General features: G+C 37.2%; 1 protein-coding gene across 38 annotated transcripts in view; it reads right to left on the bottom strand.

Annotated features, from left to right (window-relative positions):
- Positions 1 to 20194, bottom strand: part of KEL (Kell metallo-endopeptidase) — a 294970-nt gene that overhangs the window by 96560 nt on the left and 178216 nt on the right. For 34 of the 38 annotated variants that reach the window (XR_005371215.1, XR_005371216.1, XM_038559306.1 and 31 more), the window contains 2 exons: positions 19595 to 19648; positions 5074 to 5265 (listed from right to left, as the gene is read on the bottom strand). The exons of 3 other annotated variants lie outside the window; for them this stretch is intronic. The gene's annotated coding sequence lies outside the window, so the exon portion shown is untranslated. The remainder of the gene's footprint in view (positions 1 to 5073; positions 5266 to 19594; positions 19649 to 20194) is intronic. One more of the 38 variants, XM_038559298.1, reaches the window with a different exon arrangement.

The raw sequence follows: 20194 nt of genomic DNA, 5'->3' as shown, positions 1-20194 counted from the left end.
GCAAACACAACATAAATAACTGCTCAGAGTGCCCAGAATCTGATGAGACACCGCTCAAAAGTCTGAGGGAAAATCTGAGGGCAGAGCCTATGGATGGATTTTCAGCTCTGGCAGGAAACACATATTTTTCTCATAGATTTCAAAGGAGTAGCTGGTCAGGAAAAGAGAGTGAAAGCAATAGAGAGAAACTACATGAGCAGATAAAGGAGCTCTTCCTGAGTGTGAGGGTGAGATGTCCTAACTAGAAAAAATAATGACCCCAATGCTGCTAAAGGGAAAATGAAAAAAAAAAAAAAAAAAAGAAAATGAACTCAGGAAGTCCTCCAGTGATTGTCTACCTCAGCAAGCTTGTACTTAGTAAAGAGAGGCACCTGTAATTTATCTCAACTGTATGTAAACTCTGGCTACGTTTTCCTTATGCTGTTTTGCCTGAGAGCAGATTCTGAGCTTGTTGTCCTTCCTGGGGGTTGGTCAATAGTTGGATAAACTATAGATAAGAGAAACAGAGAATTGAAGGACCTTGTTTCATGAAAAGAAAATCACCCTTCTTTTTCTTAAAGATTTTTTATTTATTTATTCATGATAGTCACAGAGAGAGGAGAGAGAGTCAGAGACGGGGGGGTGGGGAAGCAGGCTCTACGCTGGGAGCCCAAGGTGAGACTCGATCCCCGGGCCAAAGGCAGGGGCTAAACCGCTGTGCCACCCAGGGATCCCTGAAAATCACCCTTCTGATGTCTTCCCCTTTTGTACTGTATAGGCAATAGAAAATATCCCAAAGTCAATGGGGTGAAAACTCTGCCTGGGAGAGAATCTTGGATTAGGGTCTGCTTAGAATGGTTTGGTCAATCTCTGGCCTCCTTGAAGGGGAATACTTAGTTGGTAGGGGAATGTCATTGCAATGTTACCTTGGGAATTTCAGAGAGCTGGGGGCTGGTGGAGATGCGCTCATGAATGGATGCAGTTTTTATTTTTTTAATTATTTTTTAAATCATTTTTTAAAGATTTATTTATTTATTTATGATAGACATAGAGAGAGAGAGAGAGAGAGAGGCAGAGACACAGGAGGGAGAAGCAGGCTCCATGCCAGGACCCCGACGTGGGACTCGATCCCGGGACTCCAGGATCATGCCCCAGGCCAAAGGCAGGTGCTAAACCGCTGAGCCACCCAGGGATCCCCGGGTGCAGTTTTTATGCTCTGATTCTCATGGTGCTAATTACTCTATATTCTTGAGAACTTAGAACCTAAAGAAATAGCTAGAAGAACTGATCTTCTCTGAGATGGAATGTACCTTCACATAGTCTCTCCTTCTGAAATAATAGTCCTCCCCACTCAAAGACCTCTCTTCCATCTGTGCATCTGTGCACACACACACACGCACACACACACACACACAGACGACACCACTTTCTCCCTAGGACTGTGGATCTTTCACCTACAATGGCTGGTTTGAGCCCAAGACTGAGATATCAGATATTCTTCCTCCACTGTCATCTAGGTAACCTCAAGTACATGGCAGCATCACCATCTCAAAACTGACTTGAGTTCCTTATTAGTCCTCAATCAAATTCACAAACCTCACAGTAGCACAAGCTCTGCTATATCTGCCCCCAGAACACCCCCTGATTCAACAACATCCTTTACCTGTGTTCCCATTCCACACACCAACAGAATCTCATTTATTATTCAAGCAAATCAGTTACCTTCCTTTTCATAACAGCTTCTCCTGGCATCAGCTGCTTAGTCATTTGCTTCCCCCAGGAATACTGTACCTCGTCCTCCTGCACCTCACATCCTACTACACATAAAACAACTCACCAGTCTCTCTCTCTATTCCTATAAAATCCTAACTGCCAGTGTCATTTCATTTTGATCTTCCATTTAGCACTTAGGACTTAGATTCCCAAGATTCAAACCCACTTTAATATCTTATAGAGATTAGGAGGAAAGAAGAAAATGCAATTAGCAGGAAATTATAAATTGATGAGAATTAATAAAGGAGTTGGTATGCTGTTCTTAGATATTACTCTGTAATGAGAATAAAGTGCTTATTAAGGATTTCCTCATCCCAAGCAATCCACAGGACTCTTAAAGAGGTATGCCTCTGCATTTCCTCATTGAGCTCTCAGTTATCAGCCCCTGGTACAATTTCCAAAGGAGCGAAACATCATTATCACTGTATATTACAGCTGTACAGGGAAATTGCTGTGGAGGAGCTCTGCTCTCCCAAAAGGGTGCTAAACACTTATCACAGCAAAATTATGTGTGTCTGACTGTAGCTTCCTGGCAAATAATTGAACATTATGTAGGAAATACACTTAGAAATAAATGGAAAGTTCAGAAATTTAAGGCAATTGAGAGTTTTTAGTTCAGGAAATTTTGGCTCAAACAATGAAAGTACAAGTTATAGGATAAGAAGACTGTGATCGTGAGCAAAATTCATAAATGTCTTATAAACCTAAAGGGCCTGTGGATTTTGTCCCTCCCTAATACATCACCCTCATCATGTAAGAGCTGAAATCAAAGATTATCTGATAGTTACCTTTCTAGCCACCTATTTTTCCTCCTTCCACAGAGGAGCAAAATGTAAATCACTGCCTCCCAACTTGCTACCTTCTCTCTTACCTCTTATAGTCATTAGGCATTTTTTGTCACACTCACATCTAGGCCTTTTGCCCCAAACTTCCAAACTCTGATAGCACTACTTTTCTCTACTCCCTTGTTATTTGTCTAAAACTGCACGAATCAAGGCCAAGATATCTCAAAGTAGTAGTAATTAATGTGTTAACAAGAAAAAAGAAAATTTCTTTTTAGAAACCACTTGTGTTTTTCTGATTACTAGAAGATAGAAATAACCATTACCTGTTATCCATATGCCCAAAGAAAATGACAATTACCATTTTGGAAAATCATAGGCTTTGATTCAAATTGGAAATAACAAAGAATCTGAGGACTCATCCCCTAGCCCCTTGGAATTGCGCAGAAGATCCCTGCAGAGAAATTTCTCAGGAAACTTCCCATCTCTGTCTTCATTCTTTATTAATCTACTTCTTCCAAAGCATCAACTTTCAACATAGGAAGCTTTTTCCTAGATTCAATTATTATTCTTCGGTTTTGTTAGAAAATTTTTTTCCTAGATTCAATTTATTATTCTTCAGTTTTGTTTAATTATAAATGTATTAAAAATAGAACATGCTTTAAGTTCAGTTTTAGGTTTACCTAGCAGTGAGACAGTTTTGGAAACTTCATCTCATTCCTCTCTCAGGAGATGTGGTCTAAATTTAAAAACAAATGAGCACTTTTTAGCAAATGTTTTCCTTTCATATGATTTGTACCACCTGTTTATTATTCCTCAATCCTTGATAATGTATTTCACATTTTTTTGCCATTTTACCTAGCCAGAGAAAAAAACATTTGAAGTTGGACTAGGTAAGCAACTCGAAAGACATTTGCATAAAGAAGTAGAATTGAAACTCTACCATAGCCCCTACAGTTCACAGACTAAATTCCTCATCAACTCCCTCATCTTTCTTGTTGCTGTCTCTAAATAAAAGTAAGCATCTGCAAGGGCCACATCCTCAAGCTTCAGTCTTTCTCATCAACCTCTGCTGTCCTTCTGCTCCATGGCGCCTGTTGAGAATAATAAGTTGGCAGTTAATAAAAGATAGAAGAGGACATAATCTGAATGCCCCAGCTAATCAGTCACAGGACTAGAATTTTAAGTTCTATAGACTTGAAACTATAGGTTGAATATTCACCTTTCTGAATACTTAATGACAACAAAGGAAGCTAATCATTGGAGTGGAGTTTAGGTAGAAGTAAATGGAGTTGAGATCAAGAGAGGCCAAGGTGCTTAATGGATTATCTACACAGACATAGAAGTTATCTGGAATGATAACATAAGCTATGGTGAAAAAAAGATCATTCTTGGCTAGATGCCAAATTCTCCAAAGAGTGTAGGGGATTGTTCAGGAAAGCAATTGGTTACAGGGAGAAGGAGTGGTAGAGCAAGATACAATCATCGATACTAGCCCCAAAGTAGCAGAGATCATTGATGTCTAAAAGATTTAGTTCAGACACCATCTTTTCCAAGAAGCCTGCCTTGACTCTTCCTCCAATAGTAACTAAATGAATCCTGGAATGTTTCTCTGGCCACTGTGCAAATTTCTATGGTATCATATACCAAGTGGTATCTATTAGTTTATATTTCTTTTAGACTGTGATTTTCCCTGGTGCCTGGTGCATAGAGAAGCCAACTAAAAATTTGTTCAACTGAACTCTTAGATTCTATTGCCTCCACCCAATGTGATTTATTTTGATTATTTTCTCATCACCCTAAACTATGCCAAATGTTCAAATAAGTCAGAATTAATAGAGATGCTGGATTTAGTATTATACACTTCTTATCACTGTATATGTTAAAAAGAACCATGAATGTTGAAGTCAGAGAGCCTTAAGTTAAGTTCAAATTCTGACTTTATAATTTATTCAAACTCTTTGAGCCTCCACTCCTGTAAAATTCAAGATAATAAACACCTTACAAAAGATGTTTTATAAATTAAAAGTAATATCCACTATAATATGTATACAATTGCCAAACAAGGCAATTAGAATTAGAATTCTCTCTCTCTCTCTCTCTCTCTCTCTATCTCACATATTAGAATTCTCTCTCTCTCTCTCTCTATCTCTATCTCACACACACACACACACAAACACACACACACACACACATACTCACCTTCTTTCTCTCTCACATGCACATACACGGACACTCTCTTCTCACACCCTTGAATTTGGACATGGTCATATGACTAGTTTTGACCAGCCACATATGAATGTCATGAGTCAATTATAATGGAAGTTTTTAAAAGACTCCATCTTCTACTCTTACACCACATTGACTAAGGAGGCATGTAACTGGATGGAGATGCACGTGAAAGGGGCCTAAACTGTTGAGCCATTGCGAGGTAGACAATAGCTGCCCTGGGCTTACAGTGGACTTTGCATAGATGAGAAACTTTTGGTATATTTATAGACTCATATTTTTTGATGTTTGTTACTATAGCATCACCTACCTTATATACCTTGTATATCTTCATACTTTGCATTCTGATAAAGAAGACATATCCTTCTAGGCAGATAATTCTGTGTTACTGCTTCAGGATGAATACTAGAAGAGAGCTATCAGAAGGGTCTTCTGTTGATGGATATAGTGTCAACTACATCTCCCAAGTATAATCTTATTTTTTCAAAAATCTCCAGAGATGCTAATGGAAACAGGACAGTATTATAGAATACAGTTCTATTAACAAACTAGATTTAGTTTCCATTTTCTATAAGGAAGAACAAGAACTTGTGCTAGCTCCTTGACAAAAACAAACAAACAAACAAAAAAACTAGAAAACACTGGACATTTTAGAAATAAAAAATAAACTAATTTTATCTCCAAATAAAATGCTATTTCAGTTCATTATTTTTAATTAACAATATTGCTTAATTAATTAATATTTATAGGTATATTAATTTCATTAAAATTAATATTTAAGCAATTAATTTTTATTTATTTAACAAACAGTTTTTTAGAAATAATAAAAGTAATGAAACCAAAATAAAAACCTCAGCAGATGAGATTATTTTAAGAATGGAGGAGACAGAGGAAAGGAGCAGTGAGCTGAAGATAGAACAATAAAAAAAAATTGACAGGGAAAAAATAAACAGATATAAGACAAAGCTAAAGCAGTGTTGAGAGGAAATTTTATATACATTAGGTAAGAGGAAAAGTCTTAAATCAATATTCTAAGTTCCCATCTCAAGAACCCAGAAAAGAAAAAGGTAAAATAAATTCAAAGGAAATAATAAATTAAAAGCAGAAATTGATAAAATTAAAAACAGAAAAGTAATCTAAAAAATAACCAATGAAACAAAGATCTGTTTTCTTTTAAAACATCAGCAAGTTGGCAAAGTTCTAACAGTGTGAATGAGAGAGAGAGAGACATGATTTACCAACTTTAGGAATGAGAGAAGATACTACTATAGACATGAACATGTAAAAAGATAATAAGAAAATAGTAGGAACTATATAGAGTTCTACACATAAATTTGACAACTTAAAAAAAGCCTACTTCCTCAAAAGACACAAACCAACACAACTCACCCAATATTAAATAGGTAATTTGAATACCCCTTTACTATGAAGAAAGGTGAAATCATGATTTTAAAACTCTGAAAATAACTCTTCAGGCCCAGGTAGTTTAACTGGATAATTCTACCAAATATTTAGAGAAGAATTAGTGTCAAATCTACATAATCTCTTTCAGAAAATAGATGAAAAAGGGATTTGTTTCAATTTATTCTATGAAGCTAATATTACTAAGGCTTATAGTAGACTTTGCATAGGTGAGAAAATATGATTGGATAAACATACCAAAACATACCACAACATGATAAAGGCAGTGCAAAACAGAAAACTATAAATCAATATCTTTGAATATAACACAGAAATCCTTAACAAGATTTAACAAACAGAATTTAGCAATATGTAAAAAGAATTATCACCATCATCAAGTGGGGATTATTCCAGCAATACCAAGCTGATTCAATATTCAAAAATCAATTAGTGTAAACCATCACATTAGCAAGTGAAAGAAGAAAAATCACATGATCATACCAATCAGTGCAGAAAAAGATTTTGACAAATTTAGCATTCATTTATAATAAAAACTCTTAGAAAAATAGAAATAGAGGACAACTGCTTCAACTTGATAAGTAGCTTCAAAAAAAACATCCTACAAGAGTGCCTGGGTGACTCAGTTAAGTGTCTGCCTTCAGCTCAGGTCGTGATCTCAGGGTCCTGAAATCAAGTCCAGTGTCTGACTTCCTGCTCAGTGGGGAGCCTGTTTCTCCCTCTCTCACTGCTGCTCCCCTTGCCTGTGGGCTCCTTCTCTCTCTGGCAGATAAATAAATAAAATCTTTTTTAAAAATCCTACAGCTAAAAAAAAAAAAAAAAAAAAAAAATCCTACAGCTAATGTATTTACTGATGAAAGATTGAATGCTTTGCCCCTAGGACCGGGAACAAGGCAAGCATATCTGCTCTCATCACGTCTTCAACATAGCACTAGAAGTTATAAACCAATACAAAAAAGGCAATAAAAGACATATATAGCAGGAAAGAGTTGAAAAAGTATTCATGCACAATTTCTTTAAACAGTAAAATTTGTAAGTGTAGACCTAACAAAATATATATAGGACTTGTATGCTGAAAACTACACAACACTGATGAAAAGAATAAAAAATGGCAGCTTGGATGGCTCAAAAAAAGGCTCAGCAGTTTTGCACCGCCTTTGGGCCAGGGTGTGACCCTGGAGACCCAGGATCGAGTCTTATGTCAGGCTCCGTGCATGGAGCCTGCTTCTCCTTCTGCCTGTGTCTCTGCCTCTCTCTGTGTCTCTCACGAATAAATAAATAAAGTCTTTAAAAAAAAAAGAAAGAAAAGAATCAAAAAGATCTTAACAAATAGAAAGACATGACATGTTCATGGGTAGGAAGTTTCACATAACAAAGATGTCAATTCTTTCTAAATTGATAAACAGATGTAACACAACTCCTACCAAATTTTCAACATCTTTTATAGATATCAACAATATTATACTGAATTTTACACTAAAAAGCAAAGGAATTAGAATAGCTCAAACAATTTTGGAAAAGAAGAATAAAATGAGAGAAATAGAACTACCCAATTTCAAGACTTATTATATAGTTAGTGTAATCAAGACCATGTGTACAGGATCCCTGGGTGGCTCAGTGGCTTAGTGCTCCCCTTCAGCCCCAGGTATCATCCTGGAGTCCCAGGATTGAGTCCTGCATCGGGCTCCCTTCATGAAGCCTGCTTCTCCCTCTGCCTGTGTCTCCGCCTCTCTCTCTCTCTTTCTGTGTGTGTGTCTCTCATGAATAAGTAAATAAAATCTTTAAAAAAAAAATCAAGACTATGTGGTATTGGCATTGAGGTAGACACACAGATCAGTGAAACAGAAAAGAGAACCCAGAAATAGATCCACACAAATATGGCCACCTGATATTTTACAAAAATGCAAAGGCAATTTAATGAAGGAAAGATAGCTTTTTCAACTATTTGGTGTGGAAGCAATTGGATAAAAGTTATAAACGAATTTAACCTAAATCTCACATCTTATACAAAAATTCACGCAAAATGGACCATTAGATTTAAATGTAAAACATAGAACTATGAAATGTATAGAAAAAAAAAGTAAGAGAAAATCTTTAAGAACTAGGACTAGGCAAACTTGACACTAAATCAAAATCCATAAAAAGAAAAATGATAAATTGGATTTCATCAAAATGTAAAACACTTTGCAGAACTGTTAAGAGGATGAAAAGTCAAGACACAGACAAGGAGAAAATATTTTCAAACTACATATTTGAAAAGACTATTGTCTAAAATATTTAAACATTATTTAAACTCAACATTAAAAGCACAAACAGTACTGTTAGAAAATGGGCAAAAGACATAACAAGGTTGCTTAATCAAAGAGGCCATACAAAGGGCAAAAGAAAAAAACACAAAAGATTTTCAACAAAATTAGCTAATGGGAAAATAAAATCACAATGTAATATAGCCTATCATAGATTTACCTATCAGATTGCCAAAAGTTCAAATAGAAACAGCATCAAGAGCACCTGGATGGCTCAGTTGGTTAATTAGCCAACTCCTTGATTTTGGCTTAGGTTATGAGATCTCGGGGTCATGAAATTGAGTCCCCCACCAGGCTCTGCCCTCAGCTCAGAGTCTGCTTGATATTCTCTCTCTTCCTCTCCCTCTCCGTCTGCCACTACCCTTGCTCACTTGTGTTCTCTCTTTCTTTCTCTCTCTCATAAGTAACTAAAGAAATAAAATCTTTTTAAAAAATAGTAACAACATCAAATTCTTGGGAGGATGTGGAGAAAATGTATCACTCATACAATGTTGGTGGGAAAGTAAAATGGTGTAGTTACTTGGAAATCAGTTTAGCAGCTTCTTTAAAAAACAAAACATGCAATCACTATGTGACTGAGCAGTTACACTCCTAAGTATTTATCCTAGAGAAAGAAACTCTTATGTTCACACAAAAGCCTGTACATAGGGGCACCTGGGTGGCTCAGTTGGTCAATCATCTGCCTTCAGTTCAGGTCATGATCCCAGTGTCCTGGGATCTAGCCCCGTGTCGGGCTCCCTGTTCAGTGAGGAGTCTGCTTCTCCTTTTCCCTCTGCTTCTGTCCCCTACTTGTGCTCACTCTCTCTCCCTCTGTTAAATAAACAAAGTCTTTTAAAAAAGGCTTGTACACAAATGTTTACAGTAACTGTATTTAAACTAGCTAAAAGAAACCAGATGATGTTCTTCAGAATAAATTGTTGAATAAATAGTGATACATCAATACTATGAAGACTACTCAGCAATTAAAAAAAGAAATGATCTTTGGGGTAAATCCCAGCAGTGCAATTGAACTCCAATAAAATAAATAAATAAATAAGCAAGTAAGTAAGTAAATAAACAAATAAGTATGCCTTGAAATTAAATAAATAAATAAATAAATAAGAAATGATCTACTACAGAATCTGCATGAATCTCCAGAGAATGATGCTAAATTGAAAAAAAAAAAAGCGCTAATCCCCAAAGGCTATATATATGCTGCATAAGTCCACTTTTATAACATTTTTGAAATGACAAAATTACAGAAATGGAGAACACATTGGGGCTTGCCAGGGGTTAAAAGAAGGGGAGGGAGAGGATGGAAGTAGGTATGACTGAACAAAAGCAACATAAGGGATCCTTGTGGTGATAGAAATGTTCTGTATCTTAACTATCTAAATCAAGATCCTGGTTGAACTTTAATGTGATCATCAATTTGAATTTCCTATAATGCCCATGGAGTTGCAAATATAGTCATAAGAAACTCATGATTGACTAGGTAGATATGCAAAATGTAGTTCCATTTTTACTTCAGTGTCATGTGTTTATATAGCTTATACATTATACAGCATTATATAATGGAAATGTTCTGTATCTTAATTATGAATATTCTGGTTGTGATTTGTACTACAGTTTTTTAAGATGTTATCATTGGGGGAAACTGGATTAAGGGTATATAGGATTGTTCTGTACTATTTCCTACAAATTCATGTGAATCTACTATTATCTCAAAATAAAAATTTTAAAAGAAAAAATAAAGGATCTGCATACAAAACATCATTATGGGATTATAAGGGAAAGGAGGGGAACCCATGAGAGACTCCTAACTCTGGGAAACAAACAAAGGGTTGCAGAAGGGAGGTTAATGGGGGAATGGGGTAACTGGGTGATGGAACTTGATGGGATGAGCACTGGGTGTTATACTATATATTGGCAAATTGAATTTAAATTTAAAAATGTAAAAATAAAACCCAGTGTACATTAATTTAAAAATACTTTGTTAAAAACCACTAAAAACAAAAATAATTTAAAAAACCCCACATCATTTTGTGTTTTCCAAGTACATATATAGAAAATAGACACTGTGTAGATCAAAATGACTGCTTGCTGGTAGGGAAGGTGAGGATGGGATTGAGGAATTGAGATAACTTATTTTGCTCATAGCACAAAAAGTTCAAAATAAGTTTTTTAATGCTTTCATTTCAGTTGGTGTGTACTTATCTCATTACTGACCATCTAATCAGCCAGTAACGGGTTGTAGCACAGAATGCATTACTTCCTATTGAGTGCATCCAAAATCATAGATCAAGGGTCACAGACCAAGAAATAATTCTGTAATATGAGGTGTATAGGATGTCCACAGAACTCCAGATATAGTCACAAGCAACACATAATTGGCTCAGGAAGGGATGCACAATATAGCTCCATTTTGATTCCAGGTATTGAATAACTACACAACAGCTGATGCAAGTCAAGTGATTGTAACCTTAACAAGAGTTAACTCTGAATTTTAAAATCCAATTTTGGGAGCAGATATGCTAATTAGCTTATTGTAATTGGATAATTAATTTGAAATAGCATATTTCCGTTAAATAATAAAATAGGTTCAGTTTAATCAACTAATCTTATTCTTTTTTTCTTCTAAGTTTTTCTTTAAATTCAAGTTAGTTAACATATACTGTAGTATTTTTTATTTATTTATTTATGATAGTCACACACAGAGAGAGAGAGAGAGGCAGAGACACAGGCAGAGGGAGAAGCAGGCTCCATGAACCGGGAGCCCGACGTGGGATTCGATCCTGGGTCTCCAGGATCACGCCCTGGGCCAAAGGCAGGCGCCAAACCGCTGCGCCACCCAGGGATCCCATTGTTTTTAGAAGTAGAAATCAGTGATTCATCACTTACATACAACAGCCAGTGCTCATCAATCACAAGTGTACCCCTTAATGTCCATCACCCATTTAGACCATCACCCATGCAAATCTCCTCCAGCAACCCTCCATTTGTTCTTTATTGTTAAAAGTGTTTTATGGTTTGCCTCTCTCTCTGTGTTTTTATCTTATTTTACTTTTCCTTCCCTTGTCCTATGTTCATCTGTTTTGTTTCTTAAATTCCACAAATGAGTGAAATCATACAGTATTTGTCTTTCTCTGACTGACTTATTTCACTTAGCATAATATACTCTAGTTTCATCTATGTTGTTGCAAATAGCAAGATTCCATTATTTTTAATGGCTGAGTAATATCCCTTTGTGTATATATACCACATCTTCTTTATTCATTCATCAATTGATGGACAATTGGGTTCTTTCTATAGTTTAGCTATTGTTGATAATGCTGCTATAAACATTGTGCATGTACCCCTTCAAGTCTGTATTTTTGTATCCTTCCATTAAATACCTTATAGTGCAATTGATGGGTCAGAGGGTAGTTCTATTTTTAACTTTTTGGGGAACCTCCAGACTATTTTTGGAGTGACTGCACCAGTTTGCATTCCCACCACCAGTGCATGAGGGTTCCCCTTTCTCCACATCCTCACCAACATCTGTTGTATCCTGTATTGTTAATTTTAGCCATTCTGACAAGTGTGAGGTGGTATCTCATCTGGTTTTGATTTATATTTTCCTGATGCTGAAGGATGTTGAGCATCTTTTCATATGTTGGTTAGCTGTCTAGATGTCTTCTTTGGAAAAATATCTGTTAATGTCTTCTGCCCATTTCTTAACTTGTTTTTGGGGTGTTGAATTTGATAAATTCTTTATAGATTTTGGATACTAATCCTTTATCAGATTATGTCATTTGCAAAATATCTTCTCCCTTTCTATAGGCTGCCTTTTAGTTTGCTGACTGCTTCCTTCACTATGCAGAACTTTCTAGCTTGATGAAATTCCAATAATTCATTTTTGTTTTTGTTTCTCTTGCCTCTGGTGACGTGTCTAGCAAGAATTTGTTATGGCTGATGTCAAAGAGGTTACTGCCTGTGTTCTCCTCTAGTATTTTGATGGTTTCCTATCTCACATTTAGGTCTTTCATCCATTTTGAGTTTCTCTTTGTGTATGGTATAAGAAAGTGGTCCAGGTTCATTCTTTTGCATGTGGCTATCCAGTTTTTCCAACATCCTTTGTTGAAGAAACTGTCTCTTTTCCATTGGATATTGTTTCTTGCTTTGTCAAAGATTAGTTGACCATGGAGTTAAGGGTCCACTTCTGGGTTCTCTATTCTGTTCCATTGATCTATGTGTCTGTTTTTATGCTAGTACCATACTGTCTTGATGACTGCAGCTTTGTAATACAGCTTGAAGTCTGAAATTGTGATGCCTCTCACTTTGTTTTTCTTTTTCAACAGTACTTTGGCTATTCAGGGTCTTTCCTGGTTCCATACTAATTTTAGGATTGCTTGTTCCAGCTCTGTGAAAAATGCTGATGGTATTTTGATAGGGACTGCAATGAATGTATAGATTGCTCTATGTAGCTACATATGTCTATGTAGCATAAACATCTTAACAATATTTGTTCTTCCAATCCATGAGCATGGAATTTTTCCATTTCTTTGTGTCTTCTTCAATTTTTTTCATAAATGTCCTATAGTTTTTGGCATGCAGATCTTTTACGTCTTTGGTTAGGTATATTCCTATGTATCTTATGTTTTTTTTGTGAATTATAAATGGGGTAGATTCCTCAAATTATATTGCTTCTGATTCATTATTGCTGTATAGCAATGCAACAGATTTCTATATGTTTATTTTATATTCTGTGACTCTGATGAATTCATGTATCAGATCTAGCAATTATTTTTGGTGGAGTCTTGCAGGTTTTCTACATAGAATATCATGTTATCTGCAAAGAGTGAAAGTTTGACTTCTTCCTTGCTGATCCGAATGCCTTTTGTTTCCTTTTGTTTTCTGATTGCTGAGGCTAGGATGTCCAGTACTGTGTTCAACAACAGTGGTGAGAGTGGACATCCCTGTTATGTTCCTGACCTTAGGGGAAAAGCTCACAGTTTTTCCCTGTTGAGGATGATATTAGCTGTGAGTCTTTCATATATGGCCTTATGACATTGAGGTAAGTTCCTTATATCCCTACTTTCTTGTTATCAAGAAAGGATGCTATATTTTGTCAAATGCTTTTTCTGCATCTACTGGGAGGACCATATGGTTCTTATCCTTTCTTTATTAATGTGGTGTATCACGATGATTGACTTGTGGATATTGAGTCATCATTGCAGCCCAGGAATAAATCTCACTTGGTCATGGTGAATGGAACAGTTCAGAAGAACAGGTATTAACTCTAAATGTTCGGCAGAATTCTACTGGGAGACCATCTGGCCCTGGATTCTTGTTTGTTGGGAGATTTTTGATTACTGATTCAATTTCTTTGTTGGTTATTGGGTCTGTTCAAATTTTCTATTTCTTCCTGTTTCTGTTTTGATAGTTTATAGGTTTCTAGGCATTAATCTATTTCTTCTAGATTGCCCAATTTGTTGGCATGTAATTGCTCATAATATTCTCTTACAATTGTTTGTATTTCTGTGGTGGTGTTATGATCTCGCCTCTTTCATTCACAATTTTATTTATTTGGATCCTTTCTTTTTGATAAGTCTGGCTAGGAGTTTATGAATTTTGTTAATTCTTTCAAAGAACCAGCTCCTAGTTTCATTGACCTGTTCTGTTTTTTTTTTTTTTAATTTCTACATCATTTATTTCTACTCTAATCTATTATTTCCCCTCTTTTAGATTGCTAGATTTAGGCTTTATTTGCCCTTCTTTTTCCAGCTCCTTTATGTAATGTTAGGTTGTATATTCGAGACTTTTCTTGCTTCTCGAGGTAGGCCTGTATTACTATATACTTCCCTCTTAGGACCACATCTGCTGCATTCCAAAGGTTTTGGATTGTCATGTTTTCATTTTCATTTGCTTCTATGTATTTTTTTAAATCTCTCCTTTAATTCCCTGGCTAACTCATTCATTATTTAGCAGGATGTTCTTTAACCTTCATGTGTTTGTGGTCTTTCCAAATTTTTTCTTGTGGTTAATGTCAAGTTTCATAGCATTGTGGTCTAAAAATATACATGGTATGATTTCAATCATTTTGTACTGCTTGAGGGCTGATTTATAACCCAGTATGTGATCTGTTCTGGAGAATGTTCCATGTGCACTCAAAAAGAACATGTATTCTGCTGCTTTAAGACGAAGTGCTCTGAATTTATCTGTGAATTTATCTGAAATTATCAGTTTCCTTCTTTTTATTTTTATTTTTATTTTTTTTTCATTGTTTCCTTCTTGATCTTGATCTTCTGCTCAGGTAATATGTCCATTGCTGTAGCTGGGGTGTTAAAGTCCCCTACTATCATTGTATTATTATTATTATTTTAAAGTTTGTTATTAATTGATTTATATATTTGGTTGCTCTAAAGATAGGGGCATAAATAAATACAATTATTAAATCTTCTTATTGGATAGACCCTCTTTATTATGATACAGTGCTCTGCTTCATCTCTTATTGTAGTCTTTGGCTTAACATCTAGTTTGTCTGATATAAGTATGGCTACTCCAGCTTCCTTTTGATGTCCATTAGCATTATTCTCCATACCCTCACTTTCAATCTGGAGGTGACTTTGAGTCTCAAATGAGTCTCTTGTAAGTAAGATATTGATGGGTCTTGTTTTTCTTTCTTTTCAAAAATACATTCTGACAGTCCATTTAATTTCAAATTATAGATAGATATTATTTAACACTATTATATTACCTGTAAAGTTGGTATTCCTGTATATTGTCTCTGTTCCTTTCTAGTCTTTGCTGCTTTTGGTCTCTCTTTCCTGCTCAGAATCCCCTTTCGTATTTCTTGCAGAGCTAGCTTAGTGTTCATGAGCTCCTTTAGTTTTTGCTTGTCTTAGAAACTCTATCTTTCCTTCAATTCTAAATGACAGAGTTTCTGGGTAAAGTATTCATGGCTGCATATTTTTCCCATTTAGCACATACATATATCACTCCACTTTCTTCTGGACTGCTAAGTTTCTGTGGACAGATCTGCTTCTAATCTTATGTGTCTACCCTTGTAGGTTAAAGACCTTTGTCCCTAGCTGCTTTCAGAACTCTCTCTTTATCTTTGTATTTTCCAATTTCACTATATGTCTTGGAGTTGACCTGTTTTCGTTGATTTTGAGGGGAATTCTCTGTGCCTCTTGGACTTGAATGCCTATTTCCTTCCCCAGATTAGGGCTTTTCTTAGCTATATTTTTTTTCAAATAAACCTGCTCCTTCTTTCTGCTCTTCCTCTTCTGGGACTCCTATGGTACATATATTATTTCACTTTATAGAATCATGGAGTTCCCTAAGTGTATATTCATGATCTAATAGTTTTCTTTCCCTCTTCTTTTCAGCTTCATTATTTTCCATTTTATCTTCTTTTTTTTTTAAGATTTTATTTATTTATTCATGACAGAGAGAGAGAGAGAGACAGGCAGAGGGAGAAGCAGACTCCATGCAAGGATTCCGACGTGGGACTCAATCCCAGGTCTCCAGGATCACACCCTGGGCTGAAGGTGGCACTAAACCACTGGGCCACTGGGGCTGCCCTCCATTTTATCTTCTACATCACTTATTCCTTTCTTTGCTTCTTTCATCCTCATTGTGATTATGTCCAGTCAGTTTTGCATCTTGGATATAACATTTTTAAAATTTTGTCCTAACTAGTTTTTAGGCCTTTTATCTCTACAGCAAGGGTTCCCACAGTGTCTTCTATTCTTTTTTTCAAGCCCAGCTACTATTCTTATGACTATTGTTCTAAATTCTTGTTCAGATATATTGCTTATATCTATTTTGAGTAAATTCCTGGCTGTGGTTTCTTCTTGATCTTTCTTCTGGGAAGAATTCCATTTTATCATTTTGTCTAGGTTTCTGTCTTCTGAGCGTTATAAAAACTTGCTGTCTCCTGTTCCTGAGAGTAATGTTATATTAAGAAGGGGTCACATACCATTGCGTGCTGTCTGCACTCTGCTCTTGTGTTTTGGCTGATCTTTCCCACAAGTCAGCCCTCTGTAGAGTTCCTCTTTGCTTGCAGTGGGGAGTGCTTAGGCCTTTAACTAGGTATGCTTTGATTTGTTTGCTAAAATAAGCTGGGGGAAGAGAAGGAGCCTGATCAAAAATGGGAGGGGGACAAAAAAAAAAAAAAAACAAGCAAGCAAAAAAAACCCTATAAGCCCAATTCCAAAGGCAGGAGAGCCTGTGCTCATCTTCGGGGAGAGAGGCCCTGTGTGCCAGCTCACAGTTAGACCTGACCTACTAAAGATGCCCCTACAGGATGCAAGGGGGCAGGGCTTAGTGTGAGTGGCTCTAGTCTCCACTGGGGATGCTGTGTTGTACACTGAAGTCTGAGTGTGCTGGTGTGTGTGGAGAAGATAGTGTCACCTCCCTCTTCTTATTGGCAGGGAGGGGAGCTCACACCCATTGCTGTTCAGAAAGCCCTCACAGAAAAGTAAATAATCTCCTCTCTTGTCCCAGGCTTCCTTCATATCCCTGCCCTCAACCCGTCTGTGTCTGGGCCATTGGCATACCCACTATTATCTTTCTCCTATGTTTTATCTCTGGCATACAGCTGGGATTCAAGCATTGCATGGACTTCTAAAAACTCAGAATTTGAGCTCCACATTTGATTTTTTTTTAGATATTTATTTATTTATTTATTTATTTATTTATTTATTTTTTCATGAGAGACATAGAGAGAATGAGAGGCAGAGACAGGCAGAGGGAGAAGCAGGCTCCATGCAGGGAGCCTGACATAGGACTTGATCCTGGGTCTCTAGGATCACACCCTGGGTTGAAGGTGACGCTAAGCCGCTTAGCCACTGGGCTACCTAGAGCTCCACTCTTTGTGAAAACTTGCAATAGTCAGTTCTTCTTGATTCCCCAGTCAATGGTTTGGGGGGAATGTTTTTCTTCACAAACCTGGGGTGCTGCTCTCTCTCCCCCTCTTTCTTTCTCTCTCTGCTCTCTATCTGTGGAAAGTGCTCCCTCTCCTCCACAGTCTGTGGCTTCTCTCTCCCAAGTTGGTGTCTCTGCACATGATACCTGCCATGTTCTCTCTCTGTAATTATGTAATTGTGTAGATTGTTCTCTTAATCCTCAGGCCCATTTCTTAGGTGTTCAACATGATTTTATGTTGCTCTAGCTGTATTTGAGGCATGAGACAAACCCAGGGTCCTCCTACCACTCTGCCATCTTTGCAGTTTGTCTCTAATCTTATTATTCTTATGTCTTAGTTCTCTTTTAACTTTTCTGTGAATGCACAATGTTTAAAGACAAAGAGGAGAATTTCCTGCAAAAGGTTTTTAGTAGATATTTTAAACACAACATTACTGGGAAAATTGCTTGGAAGCTTCCAATCTGGAATCCAAGAAAGATTTTTATGTTTATCAGCCCTTTTCTGAGTGTCTGAGGAAACAGGAAGTTCCACAAACTCAGGCCATCTGATCTTTAAGAATGTATTCAATTAACAAGCTTCTCCTCACAACTGCTATGTGCCAAAAACTGCAGTAGACACTGGTGGAAAATATAAGTCAGACACAATCTCTATCCTCAAAGAGCTCAAAATTTAGTAGAGGAGACAAGTAAACAGAAAATTATAACTCAACATGGAAAGAAAGAAATAAAGATATGAGGGGATCCCTGGGTGGCGCAGCGGTTTGGTGCCTGCCTTTGGCCCAGGGCACAATCCTGGAGACCCGGGATCGAGTCCCACGTCGGGTTCCCGGTGCATGGAGCCTGCTTCTCCCTCTGCCTGTGTCTCTGCCTCTCTTTCTCTCTCTCTCTGTGACTATCATAAATAAAAAAAATTTAAAAAAAAAGATATGAGCAAAATCTTGTGTGAGTAAAGTGAGAAAATGTGGGTTGTAGCTTGCTCTGGGGGACCAAGTAGGAGAGGCATTTGCACTGTTCTTTAAAAAGGGTAGGTGTTTGAGTGACAGAAAAAGGAAGTGCATTCAAGACAGATAGGTACATGCCAGACTTGATGACAGGAGAGGAAACAGCAACTTTCCCATTTAAGATTCTAAATCAGAGTTCTAGTTAGGGTTCTTCTGGTTGCAGTGCAATCTAGGAAAATGTCTCCACAAGGTAAAGGATCAAGGCATCAGTAAGGACTGGCCATCTTCCCCTGTCTGTGACCACCAGGTCATCCTTTTGCTTCTCCAGCTGCTCTTTCATGCTTTTCCCTCTCCTGACCAACTTCGCTCTGAGTCTCTAGTACGTGAGAAATCTGTGACAATAATGACCCCATGCTCGCACTTACCCGGAACTTCCAGGTTGGGCATTCACACCGCTTTTGTGTCCCCCTTCAAATTCCTGAGAGAGAGTATCTAAACAGCCCAGCTCAGTTTTCATTCATGTCTACTGAACATCATAAAAGTGTCACCTGGTGAGCAGTTAACCAGCATCTCATATTGACAAAGAAAACAATCTGTCTTTTGATTCCTCTTTCTAATTAAATTTAAAAAATTAATTTAAAAAAATATTTGTATTTACTTAAGAAAGAGACAAAGAGAGAACAAGCAGGATGGGGGAGGGTGGAGAGAGGGAGAAACAGGGTCCCTGCTCAGCAAGGAGCCCAATGTGGGGTTTGATCCCGGGACCCTGATATCATGACTTGAGCCAAAGGCAGATGCTTAACCAACTGAGCCATCCAGGCACCCCTCAATTCCTCTTTCAATGTTAGGTCCCTGGCTCAATATTCTGGATTCATGTTTTCAAACTGAGGAGTTCTATGATTTAGCTACTCTGCAACCTTAGCTGCATATTAAAACTACCTCTAAGACATAGTTTAAAATTCTGATGCCAAGACACCATCTTCAGAAATTCTGATATAATTGATTGGACTGGGATGAGGCTCTGCATGTGATTTCATTGTGCACACATATCAAGAACCATGAACACCTGCTTTTAGTGCATTGTGGGAGAACTGATACATGGCTCCCTCAATCAGTGACTAAAGGCATCTTTTTAGTTTTGGTCATCAGCCTCAGCCACGTACACGGATGCTCTCTGACAACACTCAGCTAATCCTCTATATTGTAGGTATATATTGCCAAAAACAGGTGGTATTGCCTCAAAGGAAGGAAGTAGTAGCTTATTCTCACATACCTATATCTCTCCCTTCAGAAATGTAGGATTCCATATAACAGAATAGGGAATAAGCTAATGGAGAAAAGCAGGAAAATGTATAATAAGCTAAATTCTCACTGGGATTCCCAGATTCTATTAACTAACGATAACATTAGCTATATGGTTTATGCAGTGATCCTGAGGCAGCTGACTTTGACAAATAGCAAATAGCAAATTCTCCACACCACCTCACCTCCACGTGTATTTCTCCCCATTTGGTCAGAGTCAGTTCCTCCAATATACAGTGAGGACCACCTCCTTATCTCACTTTGTCCCAGCCCCTAACAGGATTATAGGATTATAGAGATACTCATATCTCCATCTAAATCATCTGCCTGGTTGGAAAAATCCTAGATGGGGTATGTTTCCTGGGATGTGTCCCTCAGGAGTTTAGAAAAACAGTTTCTTCTTCAGTAGCTAATGGGATGACAGTCCTGCTCAGGTTATTCCTGACCTGCAGCCACAAGGTTAATTTTCTGTCTCTAAGATTCATGTTCCCTGAATCATCCAAAAGCAACACTGCAGGACTAATGTCAAGTGATTTAGCCAAAGGTTTCCTGGCATGGGCTAGCAGTTAGA

The sequence above is a fragment of the Canis lupus genome, chromosome 16 (genome assembly GCF_011100685.1).
Source record: "Canis lupus familiaris isolate Mischka breed German Shepherd chromosome 16, alternate assembly UU_Cfam_GSD_1.0, whole genome shotgun sequence".
Lineage (NCBI taxonomy): Eukaryota > Metazoa > Chordata > Mammalia > Carnivora > Canidae > Canis > Canis lupus.
Note: the sequence above shows the minus strand (reverse complement) of the source record. Positions and strands in the feature narration are given on the sequence as shown.